A 14969-nucleotide genomic window follows, 5' to 3' on the forward strand; every position below is an offset into this window, starting at 1 on the left:
ATATGAAATAACCAAGATAAAACTTTGAATATATAAATTTAATTTAAAAATAACTGATATATATATATATATATATATATATATATATATATATATATATATATATATATATATATATATATATATATATATATATATATATATATATATATATATATATATATATATATATATATATATATATATATATATATATATATATATATATATATATATATATATATATATATATATATATATATATATATATTAGGGTGGCTCAAATTAGTATGGGAAAAACTTTTTTCAATTTTTTTTGATGGGCCGCCCTCTTCGGTTCTATTTGATGCCCTGATGCTCTGGACAAAATTTCAGCCAAATCGGTCAACGTTTGGGCGGTGCTAAACTCGTTGGAAGTTTATATGGAAAAATGTATACAGAAATATCCAAAAACAGTAAATTGCAGCTGGACTACACAACTTACGATGAAGAACTATGATACTCATTCAGATCTTGGAGAATTTAATACAGAATGTTATGCAGAAAACCGCGAAAAGATTTGAGTTTGCCCGGCTAAGTTATTAGCATTTCTCTGCAGTGGGGTTTGAGCAAATTTCGTTTCTTTTACCTTTGAAAAGAAATAAATTCACCCCTACAACATTCCAGTAAAATGCTAATATCTTTGCGTAATAAACTCTAATCTTCTCGCGATTTTCAGCATAACATTCTGTATTTTATTTTACAAGAACTGAATGAGTATCATGGTTCTTGATCGTAAATTGTGCCGTCCAACTGCAAATCACTGTTTTGGGATGTTTCTGCATATATTTTTCCATATAAACTTCCAACGAGTTTAGCACTGCCCAAACGTTGACCGATTTGGCTGAAATTTTGTCCAGAGCATCAGGGCATCAAATGGAACCGAATAAGAGGGCGGCCCATCAAAAAATTTGAAAAGTGTTTTTGAGCTACCTAATATAATATATATATATATATATATATATATATATATATATATATATATATATATATATATATATATATATATATATATATATATATATATATATATATACAGATTGTACCCCGTTTGGCATAAAGTCATTTGGCATAATGCCGTTTGGCATAATGTCGTTTGGCATAAAGTCATTTGGCATAATGGCCGTTTGGCATAACGGTCGTTTGGCATAATGGTCATTTGGCATAAGGTCATTTGGTAGGCTGACCATGCGTACCGTATTTAACGGGACAGTCCCGTTTTTTGGACCTTATTGTGCCGTCCCGTCGTAATCTAAAAAATCCTCAATTTGTCCCGTTTTTTCATTGATTCTTCCAAAGAGCTCCAAAATATTATTGAAACAAATTCAATATTTTAGGCAGGAATCTAAAACCAAATACAAAGAAAGTGAACGAAACCCATCAAAAAAGTGTGAGATGTTATGTCATTAGTGTTGCTTTAAAGATAATGCTATTTATGCCGTCATGTATTTCGCATGGGTTGACAAAAGTCGACATAAGTCAACATATATAAGAAAAATATAAGAAAACTTAACGTTTTTAACAGTTAATGACAACAGGTGACAACGGGAGATTTTTTCATACAGTTCCATTTCAATGACTTTTTCGAAAGCCTGATTGATTCTTTTCGAAACATTGAGAATCATTCAAAGTCTTTCTGAACAATTCTGAATATTTCCACTGTAAAAAACGATAATAAAAAATAATTTATACATCACCTGAATAAGATCGAGTTTAAGGCTAGTCACGCTAGTTTTAGCGTCATTCAAATCAATTTCGATCAAAAATCACTGTGATTTGACATTTATTCACATGCGCCAACCATGTTGATGGAAATAATTTAAATTACATTTTATTAATGTTCTTTACTTGTTGATATTTTTGATATTCTTATCTGTAGATTTTCTCTCACTTATGTTCATGAATTTTTATTTAGTACGGGAAATCAATAATTCCACCCACATTTATCTTTTGAAATTTTTTCAAAATTATTTTTTCTTATCTCTCTAAGCTCAGACCGGCTTTGGGCTTTGATACTTTGACTATTTTTTTGTCATTTTGATTTGTTTGATATGCAAAAGTTTTTGATATTGGTCAGTAATAAAATCCATGTGTAAGAGCAGTTTAAAAAAAAAATCAAATTTCCACATTTTTTTTAAATATTTTGAGAAATGCGTATTTTTTGTGTTTTTTCCGCGTCCCTTTGGAGAGTGAAATATTTGTATTTTAGTATTTTTCCACAACTAACTTAACCCTCTAGTGCCCAAGGCCGCCTTTAGACGGGGCATTTTGATTTTTTTTAAATTTTTTATTGATCAAATTTCGAAAAGTTTTTGATGTTGATCAATAATATCAACTTCAAAGCATGTTTAAATGTTTTATAGTCAATTTTCAAAGCTCTACACATTTATAAAAAAAAATATTAAAAATTGAGTAATATTTTGTTCTTCCGTGTTTTCGCTCGTATACCTTTGAAGAGTGAAATATTTGTATTTTAGTATTTTTCTACAACTAACCTTATTCAATAGAAGGTTATAGAGATGAATGTTACACGCTAAAATATTTATCCAACTCGTTATACGGAAAATAAAAAAATTACTTCTGAAAATTTAAAAATCTCAATTAGTCAGCATTAGATGTTCAAACTCTAAATATGTTGAAAAATCAAAAAGGTCAATAGATTTAGGAATCTAGGTATTTGATTGGATTAAAAACTTGCAAAAAAAATTCTTAAAATTCAAAGTGTGGAATTGATAAAATCACGAATTGAAAATTTTTAATGCCCAAACCGTGTTTAGATCGATTTTAGAAAGCAAAATAGTGATTTTGAGCGAAAACAAAAATTTGGGTTGTAGAGGGTTAATGCAATAGAAGGTTATGGTGGTGAATGATTCACTCAAAATTAAACTTCCACAGCTCTTGAATGTTGTCAGAAGGTTTTTTGACATGTCCCGTTTTGCAAGTGCGTTTGTCCCGTTTTTTCGCCGAAATGATCTGGTCAGCCTATCATTTGGCATAATTGTTATTTGAGCTGTGTAATGGATAAATAAGATTTGTTGAACCATCCAGTTAGGTGGTTTCATTCATATGGGTAATAATTGGGAAAGGTGTTGTACGGCGTGACAAATTGACAATAAAGAAACTTCCTGTCAAACCGGGAAAATTTGAAATGTTGACGCACCTACCAGCAAGATAGATCAGCATTAAATTAAATTGACATTGGATTTTTTTTCTGTAAGGGCAAGCCAGAGAACTTGAGCAAACGGTTTCTAAGAAAGAATCATATCTCCCCTTGCATTGAACCGAGCAAACCAAATGCTCGAATTGAAATAAGGGGCCATATCCTCTCTGGCTTCTGCTGGGAAAATGCATCCTTTGAAAAAAGAGATCATTACTTCTTTTTCCTTAAGCCGAGCAAATGCCTGAATTGAAGAAAGAAATCATATTATAAATCATAAAGAAGGGAAATATCTTCCCGTGTCTCAAACCAAGCAAATTCCTGAATTCAAAGAAGGAATCTTTTCGACTCTATGACACTATCCATATATCCATTACCCATAATGCCATTACCCAAAGGCCACTACCCCGAATGAGCCAGTACCCCAAGTAGTCCTGATTTCAAATTTATAGTTTATTTCAGTGAATTTTTTTTATCAATAGACATTTATTTATAATTGATGTGAATGATTACTACTTGTTTTACTTATTAAATAGAAGGGCGACTCCAGTTGAGTAAATAACACAATTTTTACAAGAATTTTTATCGTTGATCCTTACTTATTTTTCGATCCTTTTACAAGGTTCACCGTGTTGGACTCGCGATTCGTTTAATCAAACTCGAACTGTTTGAAAACAGTATAGAACGAATAGTTCTCGGTCCAAAAACTCTCATTACATATCATGCACTACCTTTGAAGACTGTTTAAGCTGAGGTGAGAATTTCGAAGCACGTTCTCATGCTCAATTAGGGGAGCTAGAGGAAATTTCAGCCCACGGCGACTGGGCTTGAGACGGCTCACGAACATGTATTTAAATAGAAAAAGAAGGTGGAGAAAAAAATGCTTCTGAAATATGCCGGCGATACACCTTACTGTGACAAGAAGAGCATGACGACAAGACCCTACAGTAAGAAAACATCTTCTGTTCGTCGAATATGCTTGTTCTTCCCATGGCAAGGAAAAGGCATAGTTTCGTTATCCTTGCAAACGCGATCATTTAAAGGAGGTGTTATCTTTTCTGATCGCCTCATACCGGGCAAACGCGTTTTTTAAACCCAAGCATTTTCAACTCTGTTCACTTTAAAGCGAGCAAATGCGTTCATTAGAAAAAGGCATCATCTCCTGTGTTTGCCTTAAATCGGGCAAATGCGTTCATTAAAAGAAGGCATTATCAACTATGTTCGCCTCATATCGGGCAAATGCATTCATCTAAACAAGGCATTATCATCTCTGTTCGCATTAAACCGACAAAAGCGTTCATTTAAAGAAGGCATTATCTCCTATATTCGCTTTATATCGGACAAATGCGTTCATTGAAAAAAGGTATTACCAACTCTGTTCGCCTTAAACCGGGCCAACGCATTCATTTAAAGAAGGTGTTATCTCCTATGATCGCCTTATACCGGGCAAATGCGTTCATCTATAGAAGGCATTATCACCTGTGTTCGCCTTAAACCATTATCCTCTGTTTGGATTATATTGGACAAATGCGTTCATTAAAAGAAGGAAGAAATGGTAACTTGGCTTAAAAACCTCGGTGGGGGATGTAAAGCCATTGGAGAAGAAGAAGAAGATCATCTCCGTTCGCCTTAGCAAATGCGTTCATGTGGAGCAAGGCCTCTGTTTGCCTTTTACTGGACAAATGCGTTTATTTAAAGAGTTATTATTTCCACTGTACACCTATGTTAGTAGAAAGGAGATGTTATCTCCTCACTTACACCATTTCGTAGGATAGAACTTTTCCAGATAATAATTGCGTAGAATGATAATTTAATTAAAAATGTTTATTGAACAGAAGCTTCATTGCGCTTCTCCAAGTGACTCTAAGTATCGCCATCGGGGGTGACAATGGGTCTGGGGGTGAGAATGGGTCATCGCTCTCACCGGCAGTCTGAAGGTCGTAGAACAAAATCGTTCAAAAGTTCTCTTATATTTTAGTCCTCTTGCCCTCAGATACATTCAATCTATTCTACAAGCCATCTAAGTGGTTGTAACAGTGACCCATTTCACCCCCATTTGACCCATTGTCACCCCCGACGACGCTAGTATATAATTTTGCTCTAAACAAATTCTTTTCAAAGATTGACATTTTACGATTCATCGGTATCTGTAGGTGTTAAAAATAGTAATAGTAAGTAGAAAACTACAGATTTGAAATGTATTCGGACTAATGGAAAATAGAACCATATTTTCTCTGATGTAACTGTCTGGAAGATGCATTCTTTGAAAAAAGGGATCATATCCTCCTTTGCCTTAAGCCGAGCAAATGCCTTAATTGAACAAATGAATAAAATCTTCCCTTGCCTTCGCCAAGAAAATGCATCCTTTAAAAGAAGGAACTATATCTTCCTTTTCCTAGAACTGAATATTGCATACATTGAGAATAAGAACCATACATATTCTCCCTTGTGTCATGCCTGACAAATGCATTATTAAAAAAAAAAAGAAAGCATATTCTTTTTAGACTTGTGAACGACAAAGTATGTTTTCAAAGAGATGAATATATGTCATCCAGAAATAACTTCATTTGCTTTTTATTGCCTTTTTTGAGTAAAATTGTTCTTGCTCTTGAGCTCTTACAATTTTGCTATTTGACTTTCCATATTTTGTAGTTTGGTTTAGTCAACGACGATCTTGCTGCTGACCCAGAGATAAAAATATTTTAAGTGAAATAGGCAGATAATAAAAAGTCTATCAGAGTACCTTCAATCAGTGATTTGATATAATCTGAGCCTTGAATTGAAAAACATAGTTTAAAACATCTTTCTTATAATGTTGAATTGACAATCATTAATCATTATAAATAATTGAAAACATTATGCATAAGTCTAGAAATAGATGATTCCATAACTATTATGCCAAATGACCATTATGCCAAACGACATTATGCCAAACGACCTTTATGTCAAACGGCCTTATGCCAAACGGCGTTATGCCAAATGACCTACCACCATATATACAGTGCTAGAGTTAAAAAAAGCAAATTAAATGTTTCAAAAAGATTTTAGAAGCGATGTTCATTTTATCACCATGCAGTGTTCATTTTACTATATAAAACAATGTTTATTAGCGAAATAATTTTTCAGTGCAATAAGAATATGAGTTTAATTGTTGGACCAAGTGGTAAAACTTTTAAACGTTTAATGATTGAATTCAACGCAAGTCCTTAACGTGTTCATTTTACCGCCTGTTCCCCTAGGTATCCAATCCGTTACTGCATTGCTTCTCAATAGCACTGGAGTAATTCAACATGCACTTTAACATTAAGAATAGGGCGATGTCTCCGGTTGTGGGCTACACTGCATAACTTTTGTTGACAGATACTGCAAATCTGAGCAAAGTTAGCCACGGTCTCAAAACTCTCAAGCTTCCCATCGGTGTTCATATTACTGTACGATATCGACTTAAAAAAGTATGAGCGAAAAACGCAACTAGGCTCACACTCTCCTACGGGTAATGATGATTTGTGACCACATATCTGTTTGTATTACAAACTTCTTATCATACGTACTGTTTTTATGTCTAATTTTCGTGAAATGCGTGAAATTTTGCTTTTCTTTTTTAATTCAAAGAAAAGTGCTGCTGAATGTCGGATGCCCTCAGATCCATACGCCGAGGCAGCACTTAGGAAAGAACATGTCGCGAGTGGTTTCAACGTGTGAAAACTGGCGATTTCGACGTCGATGATGGTAAGAAGAAGACTTTTGAAGATGTCGACCAAGAAGTTTTAAAAGCGAAATAAATTGACAGATTCATTACAAGTGACCTAGCAAGCTGTATCAAAATGCCTCAAAGACATAGGAGTTATTTAGAAGCAAGGACACTGGGTTTCGTACAGCTTGAAACTAAGAGACAACGATCGGCGTTTCTTCGGCTGTTTCAACGGCAATATCGGAAGGGGTTTCTACATCACATCATGATTGGTTTGTCTGTCAAAATGTACATGGAAACGTTGAAATGGGAGATCTTACCACACCCACCGTACTTTCCAGATGTTGCTCATGCTGACTACTACTTGTTTTGATCGATGGCGCATGGTCCATCTAACGAACACTTCTGTTCTTATACAGAAGTTGAAAATTGGATTGATATATGAATCGACTCGATAGACGAGTCGTTTTTTTTGCGTTACGGGATCCACATGCTGCCAGAAAGACGGGAAAAGTAGTAGCAAGTAACGGGCAGCATTTTGACTATAAGGCCTATACAAATATTTAAAAACAATTATTGTGTCTTTCACCCCACTCGGATTTTTTTGGAAAAAAAAATTTTTAGAGGCAACAAAAAAAATCGGATGATTTTAAGGATTTTCTAAACATTCTTTAACAAATCCGAAATTTGTTTTTTTAAATGTTTTTTTTTTCATTTTGATATTTATTTTTTATCATAATTTGTAACATTTGTTAAACTTTATACAAGTATGAACAACATCAATGGAAGCCAGGAATGTATTTTATTTACTCCTACGTGCATCGCTATCTGCACCTTATCTCAACTCTATATCACAATTCGAAATATCTCTTAAAAAAAGCAAAACAGATAAATGGAACTGTTATCTATTATTGGAACTACATAAATATGACTCTTCTTTCAAATCAATAGCCTTGAACCTGTGAATTCAATAGCATAACACTACCAAACCTAGTGAAGGCACCACTGGGGCTGAGATAATCATTTCAACTTTCAGTCATCAACAATGTTGATGTTATGAAAAGTCTGTATTGTAACGTACTTGTGGAAGGTGTGACAGCACTCCAGTATCAAAGGAATATCACTTCCCATCATAGTGGTGGAAAGATGAATATTCAATAGATAGAAAAATTGAGCGTGTTGATTTTATACCGTGTACCATTCTTAATACACAGTGGTATGCATAATTAAAGCCCATACAAAATTATCAACTTCAAACATTTAGTTCTCAGGTGTTTGTGGCTCAATTATTCAAAACTTATTTTTTCAAATAAAATCATTATCCGTATTTTTATATACCCTGTGAATAAATGTGGTGTCGTTGATATGCTAAAATTCAAGATATTTTTGAACAATGGTAAAATTTTCAGCAAAATCAAACTAAGGGCAGATCTAGATCTTTAAAGTTGACAATTTTGTATAAAAACACTTATTACGTTGGGAATTTTCCGGGGTTTTTGATAATCAAAATCAGTCAACATATTAATGAAATGAGATGAGGTTGTGTTTGTCTCTTTTCATTTCGCGAAAAGGTTGTCCAATTTGCAGTAATTTTTCTTTTACCGATTGGTATATAAATCTGCGGCTTTTTCATTGGAGGATTTATCTGGCCAACATCGCTGTTTCTGCCTATAAAATTTAAAATTTGGTGTATTCCAAATAAATGACTATATTTTAGTACAAATTTAGTATCGATAAATTCAAGTGATGTAAAAATTCAGTCCAGTCTCGGTGAGAGTAGGAGGTCCAAGTAGACCAAGTAGATGACGCTACATGTAACCATGAAAAATAGAAACCAATACGATCGAACTGGAAATGAGTATAGCATTATATTCAGATCAGTATTTAAATCACTAAATCTCACTACAAATCTTATATAAAGCTGGGAGCGTTCAACTAATTTGTAATAAGGTTCAAACTGTTGATTAAAATTTACATATTCAAATAAATGTTGATAAATGTGATTCTTGCAATAGGATTAATCTCATGAAAAAGAGAAAAAAAATCTTAAGTATTTTATAATTGGATCTATCATGCATCCATTATTCCACGGAGGAACAATATCTATTCATGAATGGTGCACGACTCAAGCTTCCATGTCATCATGCAATGGAGTAATTATTATTCAAGATCAAACATAGAAAACCGTAAAGAAAAGTTTCTGCTTTCCATATCCAACATCTAATGCAATTTCCCCCAAAAGTAGAACACACTAATGGAAAACATAACGCCACCACACTATAGATGACTGTCTAACTCCGGCACACCGCGCCGTTGAAAGGGGAAGCTGCTAACTGTAACATTGAAAGTATTATCCACGTCGTTCGCAATTGTTTTCCAACCACCATCCACAGCGCGGCAGTAGCAGCAGCAGCAACAGAAACAGCAGCCGGTCGAGCAAATCTAATCATTATACAAAATCCACACTCCTGTGACGTAGCAGCAGTGAAAAAAGCGCATCACACATACAAAAATCAAACACTAAAACTCCGCGGCGAAGGAAAGCCAAACGCGATCGAGCACAGTTATATTCTCTTCCTCGCTTTTCTTCGGCGCGCGCGCAATGTTGTTGTAGCTAGATCGATCGCATCCCGTTTGTGTGCTGCAATCACACCTCACCCTCCGACGGTTTCGACGGAAAAGCAGGTTTCCATCCATCCACTGTTGAAGTCCCAACTGATGGCGATCGGGCTCCGGAATTCACTAATTATTCCAGCCCACTCAATTCTCAATTGCTGGCACTTGGATCGCGGTGTTATCGATCCATTCCAATAATGCTCCCATCATTGTGCTAATTTATCAGCAAACAGCAGCGAAGATCCAAAACTCGAGTGCCAGTAACACATGTGTTCCACCAACAGGCCAAGCACAGAAACAGAACGACCTGAACATCCCCCGATCGATGAAAACAAAATAGGCACAATAAGACAAAACACAATCCCGAATGATTGATACCGTTTCGAAAGCACGAAAAACTTCTTATTTGCTGGATTTACCACCGTTGTTGATGGATGGCTTTGCGCGATCGCACCGAGCATAGAAATTCGCGCGTCCGATAGACGAGAGAGCTCTACAAGTACTGAATGAATGCTAGGTACTCTGCGGCGTAAGCCGTGGTCTCTTCAGAGCCTCCATGCTACCAACAGTGGCATCTCGATTTTTGGTTTGATACGTACTATTTCTGATCGCACTTTGCCTAATGAACGCTTTGGCGCTAGTGTTACATATTACTTCTAGATACGTATTACTATACATAACATGTTTTGTAAAGAAATTTAATTGATTTTGTTCCTCTAGATTGTATTTTGATATATGGAACACAATTTACTATTTACTACTGAAATATTTTAAATTTTAAAAGGGTTGTTGGTCTTCACAAGAATCACTAGAATCTGGGATAGAAGAACACCGCCGATGCCAAAACCGGAGCGGCACTGTCTGTAGCGTCAGCGAAGCATATGCGCGGTGGCATGAAAACAGAAGTGAGAATAATTGTGTTGTGATGTTGGTGCCTCAAGGTGCTCCCGAGAGCCCCTGAACGTGTTTTCTCAGATGTGCAATGTGGAGATGAATTAAATGGGCAAAAGGAGATTGCTATTTTGCAACGGTCGGTGGCTAATTGATATAGTCTGTGTTGGAAGCAATTCTACTTCCGTCGAAAGTAGCTTGTAGTTGTTGGTATATGGACGATGAAAGCATTCTTCCAGAAATGTAAAGATAATAGAACTGTTTGGTTAGACGAGTAACCTAGTTTCGATGGATTGTTTTGCTGTATCGTTTCCTGAACAACTATAGCTATTCTATTCACAGATAGACGAGGGTATTTTTAGGTTGGGATCGAAAATGATTTCTAATTTCTATAATATAGTCGAAATATGATTAGTAAAGGATATTCCGTGAAGTATTTCATCATGGATCTAACAACATTATATAAAAAAAGGTTGTAGGATTTAAGGAATTATTTCAATAGCTGTTTATTCCTGACAATACATTGAGTCACATTAAAGCCATTTTCCAGTTCTGCAACACACAATGTTTCATTTCTGTTTAAGTGGCGTCGCTATATGCCACGCATCTGACTTCTTGGGTGATTTGGAATTCAATGTGTTTCATATCAGAAACAAAACAGATAAGTTGCAGAATTAATAACGCTTCGGTTCATTGCTGTTACGACAATGTTTCTGATATGTTGCAAAACACTTTGAGCTCAGCTGAGCAGTATTTTATTTTTGACAGTCCCCTGCATGTTCCGTATAAGGTACAATGACGTTACAAATGACATTGTTGTTTATGTACACTTGTAGCAGAATCTCCAAACAGATTTGATGGTGTGGTGGTTATAGTAAAAGGTTGCAAATTTCAAGGTCCATGGTTCGATTCCCGGTTAGTTTCTGGGTTTTTATTTTCATTGTAGCCGCAAGATGTTGCTAATAAGCTCCACTTCTTGCGCTTTTGTGTCGCAAAGGAGTTCTAAATACGACGTATTGTGTTTAACTCAGACCTTTAGTAAGTCACACCACAGTTGTTGTTACTCACTGAGAAACAAGTGGTGTTGCTTGGGAGACATCGACAAGTAGCCCCACGTCACTCGCAGACTATCTCCCCCAGGCCGATCAGCATCCGAAGATCAAGTCCAACTAGGTTATCACGTTATTATTATGTACACACCAAAAAAATTTCAATTTTATAAGGGACGCAATCCTTTAACTGACGTAATCAACCGAAGTGCATATTCAATCATAACATAATATTGTGTCATATTAGCTTCAGACACCCAAAACAATATATTTGCAGTATCATTTTGTCATCAAATACTGAATGCTAGCCATTAAATGCTTCTCATTACTAAATGGCTTAAATTTACAGTAAGAATGACTGAAATCCAAAGCGCCCCGAAACAAACAAAGTGACCCCATGAATACAAGATTCTTTACGCACCAGCTGAGCACTGTTTTCGTTTCTCCTTTTTCACCTTCAGCGCAGTTGTAAGGAACAAGCAGTGAATGGGCTGATGCTTTCCCATATTCGTGAAATTGTAGAACATGTTAAGCTTCGATCTCCCTTCTGCCAAACAGCAGGAATGGTAGAGTGGTATCGAACAGGACTCCCACTTATAAGATCTGGTGTTAGATTGACATGCTGGGCCTTACCATTTTTGATACATACACTAGATTTTTTGGTCGTGTAAAATTTAGGATACACATTTTCAGAGCCTTGTAAAAATTAATTTGAACGCAATGATGCGTCTTTTGGTTCACTGGCATATGTCGGTCTTAAATGACATAATGTTACAGGACGTTTTCGTAGTGTGTAGCTTTTAAAGATCTCTCATTTAATTATTTATTTATTTACAACGTCTTCAAAACAAATGTTGTACTGACTGATAGAATACGAATTATGCTATGATTTTACAAAATTCTATTTTAATAGATACATTATTTTACACTAATAGATCTTTTGAAACATCTACGCTTACATACAGTGCATTACATTCATCTTGAGCAGCCAAAATGTAAATTAGGATGTTAACAAACAAAAATTAAGGATTTAAATAAATGTAGACCAAAATAAGTCGAAATAAAAATGAATTTAGCTACTACACTAACGCAAATAGACGTATTAATATCAATCGAATGCCTTATGGAAATTTGCCACAAGGAATCGATAAGAATTTTTCAAAAGGTAGAAAGACAATTTTCATAAAAAAAGCAAAGTGTGGCAGACTGGATTCGAACCATCCCAGTCAACATAACATCGTATATGATGCAACATAAGATGGTAAAATGGAGGCGACAGAAGTACAAGTAGACGTGATGTAGTTTGCGAAAGTGCCTACATGGGCTCCACTTTAGGACCTTACATGGCATCATATACGATCTTGTGTTGACTGGGATGGGCGTCGGGGTCGGAAGGCCGGTATTGACCACACGCCCATCGATGCATGATTTGTTAGCGGTAGCCCAAAAAATGTCCAATTAAACAGATGAAATTGACCTTAAAAAATTGAAAAATGCTCCTTAAAAAAGTGATCATTTTTCCTTAAATTATCTAACAAATTACCTTGAAATATATAAAATGCTCCGTAAACATTCGAAAAGCGTACCGTAAAAACGAAAAAAAAGTACCGTAAACAATTAAAAATGCTCCTTAAAAAAGCAAAGATTTGCTATGTAATTAATGATAATTGCGCAGTATATTGACAAAAGAATTATTATAAAATAATTCAAAAGGTACCTTGAAATTGGCTATCATAAATTAGAATCTTATGCACAATTGTATAGCCCCTAGAGCTTATTGCTGATTGTTTTGCTTGGTAACCCTATTCAACCGAAAACTAAGAAAAATGCTCCTTAGGATGAATAAAATGCTCCATAAACAAATAAAAAATGCTCCTTAAGCTAAGAAAAATGCTCTCTAAAATAAAGAAATGCTCCTTAAACCAACGAAAAATGTTCCTTAATTTGAGGAAATGCTCCTTAAACGAAAAACAGTGCTCCGTAAAAAAATGAAATGCTCCATAAACTTATAAAATGTAATCTTAGCTAACATGCTATTCAATTCATATTCATTGTTTATGAAATTGTGCACCTGGCTCACAAACAAACAGACGTCCCAGACAATTGCACATCGTATAAAAAATGTTTGGCGATACGAATTTCATTAAAATCACATTGCATTTAATATGCTAATCGGTTTATTCATTAACATCCCCGCATAACCACACACGACTTGAAGAAATCGGAATTGTCTCCTTCTTCTTTAATGGCTCTACATTCCTACTGGATCTGAGCCTGTTTTTCAACTTAGTATTCTATGATTAGCTTCTCCTCAGTTATTAATTGAAGCATTTCTATGACCGTCATTGCATGAGTATGTATTTCGTGTGGCAAATACAATGGATACACTATGCACAGGGAGTGGAGAATTGAGCTCGCCATTACCGGATTGGCAATCCTACGCCTCTACTCGCATGGCTACTGGAGACCGAACTCTAAATTGTAAAGCATACAAAAAAACTGATAGAGAGACTACTTTCAAAAATAAGTGCTAAATAGTCACCTTACAAAAATAAACCTGAAGGAACGCGGTGGATGCTTTGACAGCACGTGCAGTTTGTATTGTGAATCAATTTTACTCATTTACATTTTATAAGTTTATGGAGCATTTAATTTTTTTTACGTTGGTTTAAGGAGCATTTCTTTATTTTAGGGAGCATTTTTATTAGTTTAATGAGCATTTTTCATTTGTTTATGGAGCATTTTATTCATCCTAAGGAGCATTTTTCTTAGTTTTCGGTTGAATAGGGTTACCAAGCAAAACAATCAGCAATAAACTCTATACAATTGTTCATAAGATTCTAATTTATGATAGCCAATTTTAAGGTACCTTTTAAACTATTTTATAATAATTCTTTTGTCAATATTCTGCGCAATTATCATTAATTACGTAGCAAATCTGTGCTTTTTTAAGGAGCATCTTTAATTGTGTACGGTACATTTTTTTCGTTTTTACGGTACGCTTTTCGAATGTTTACGGAGCATTTTATATATTTCAAGGTAATTTGTTTGGAGCATTTTTCAATTTTTCAAGGGTAATCATGAATCTTTCATGATGCATTTACCATTTTGCCTTTGTTAGCTTCATGGGAAAAGAAGTCATACTCTAGAAACAATATACAACGATAAAAATTACAAGAAACAGCCTGTTGGTCGTACGAACAACAATTTAAAACAATTTCAAAAATCAATACCATCGCTTGGTGGCAAAAAATGAAAACCGGTTGAAAATTGTACGACTTATCGCAACTCTTTATCCGCATCTCATACAAAGACGTATTCTACGTCAAATTCAACGACTTCTACCGACAGTGAGCCTATATTTTTAAACTCCTCTGTGACTGTTGAGAGGAGCCTAAGCTATTCTGTACACTGAAATAAATGTCCCGCTTAAGGGGACCATAAATGTCTCGCTTAAGGTAAAAAAATCAAAATATTTTTTCGAGACGTATACTTAGTGTTTTGCTCCCAGAAACGACCATAATGCACTATGGTCCAGGATACAGAT

The 14969-nt window shown here is 35.0% G+C and overlaps 1 protein-coding gene across 6 annotated transcripts in view; it reads right to left on the reverse strand.

Moving 5' to 3' along the window:
• Positions 1-14969, reverse strand: part of LOC134211041 (WD repeat-containing protein 47) — a 358867-nt gene that overhangs the window by 122124 nt on the left and 221774 nt on the right. Inside the window, exon 1 of one of the 6 annotated variants that reach the window (XM_062687600.1) lies at positions 9861-9971. The exons of the other annotated variants lie outside the window; for them this stretch is intronic. The gene's annotated coding sequence lies outside the window, so the exon portion shown is untranslated. Of the gene's footprint in view, positions 1-9860; positions 9972-14969 lie in introns of those variants that run through there. 6 annotated transcript variants of the gene reach the window in all.

Source organism: Armigeres subalbatus, chromosome 2 (genome assembly GCF_024139115.2).
Source record: "Armigeres subalbatus isolate Guangzhou_Male chromosome 2, GZ_Asu_2, whole genome shotgun sequence".
In the NCBI taxonomy this organism is placed as follows: Eukaryota; Metazoa; Arthropoda; class Insecta; order Diptera; family Culicidae; genus Armigeres; species Armigeres subalbatus.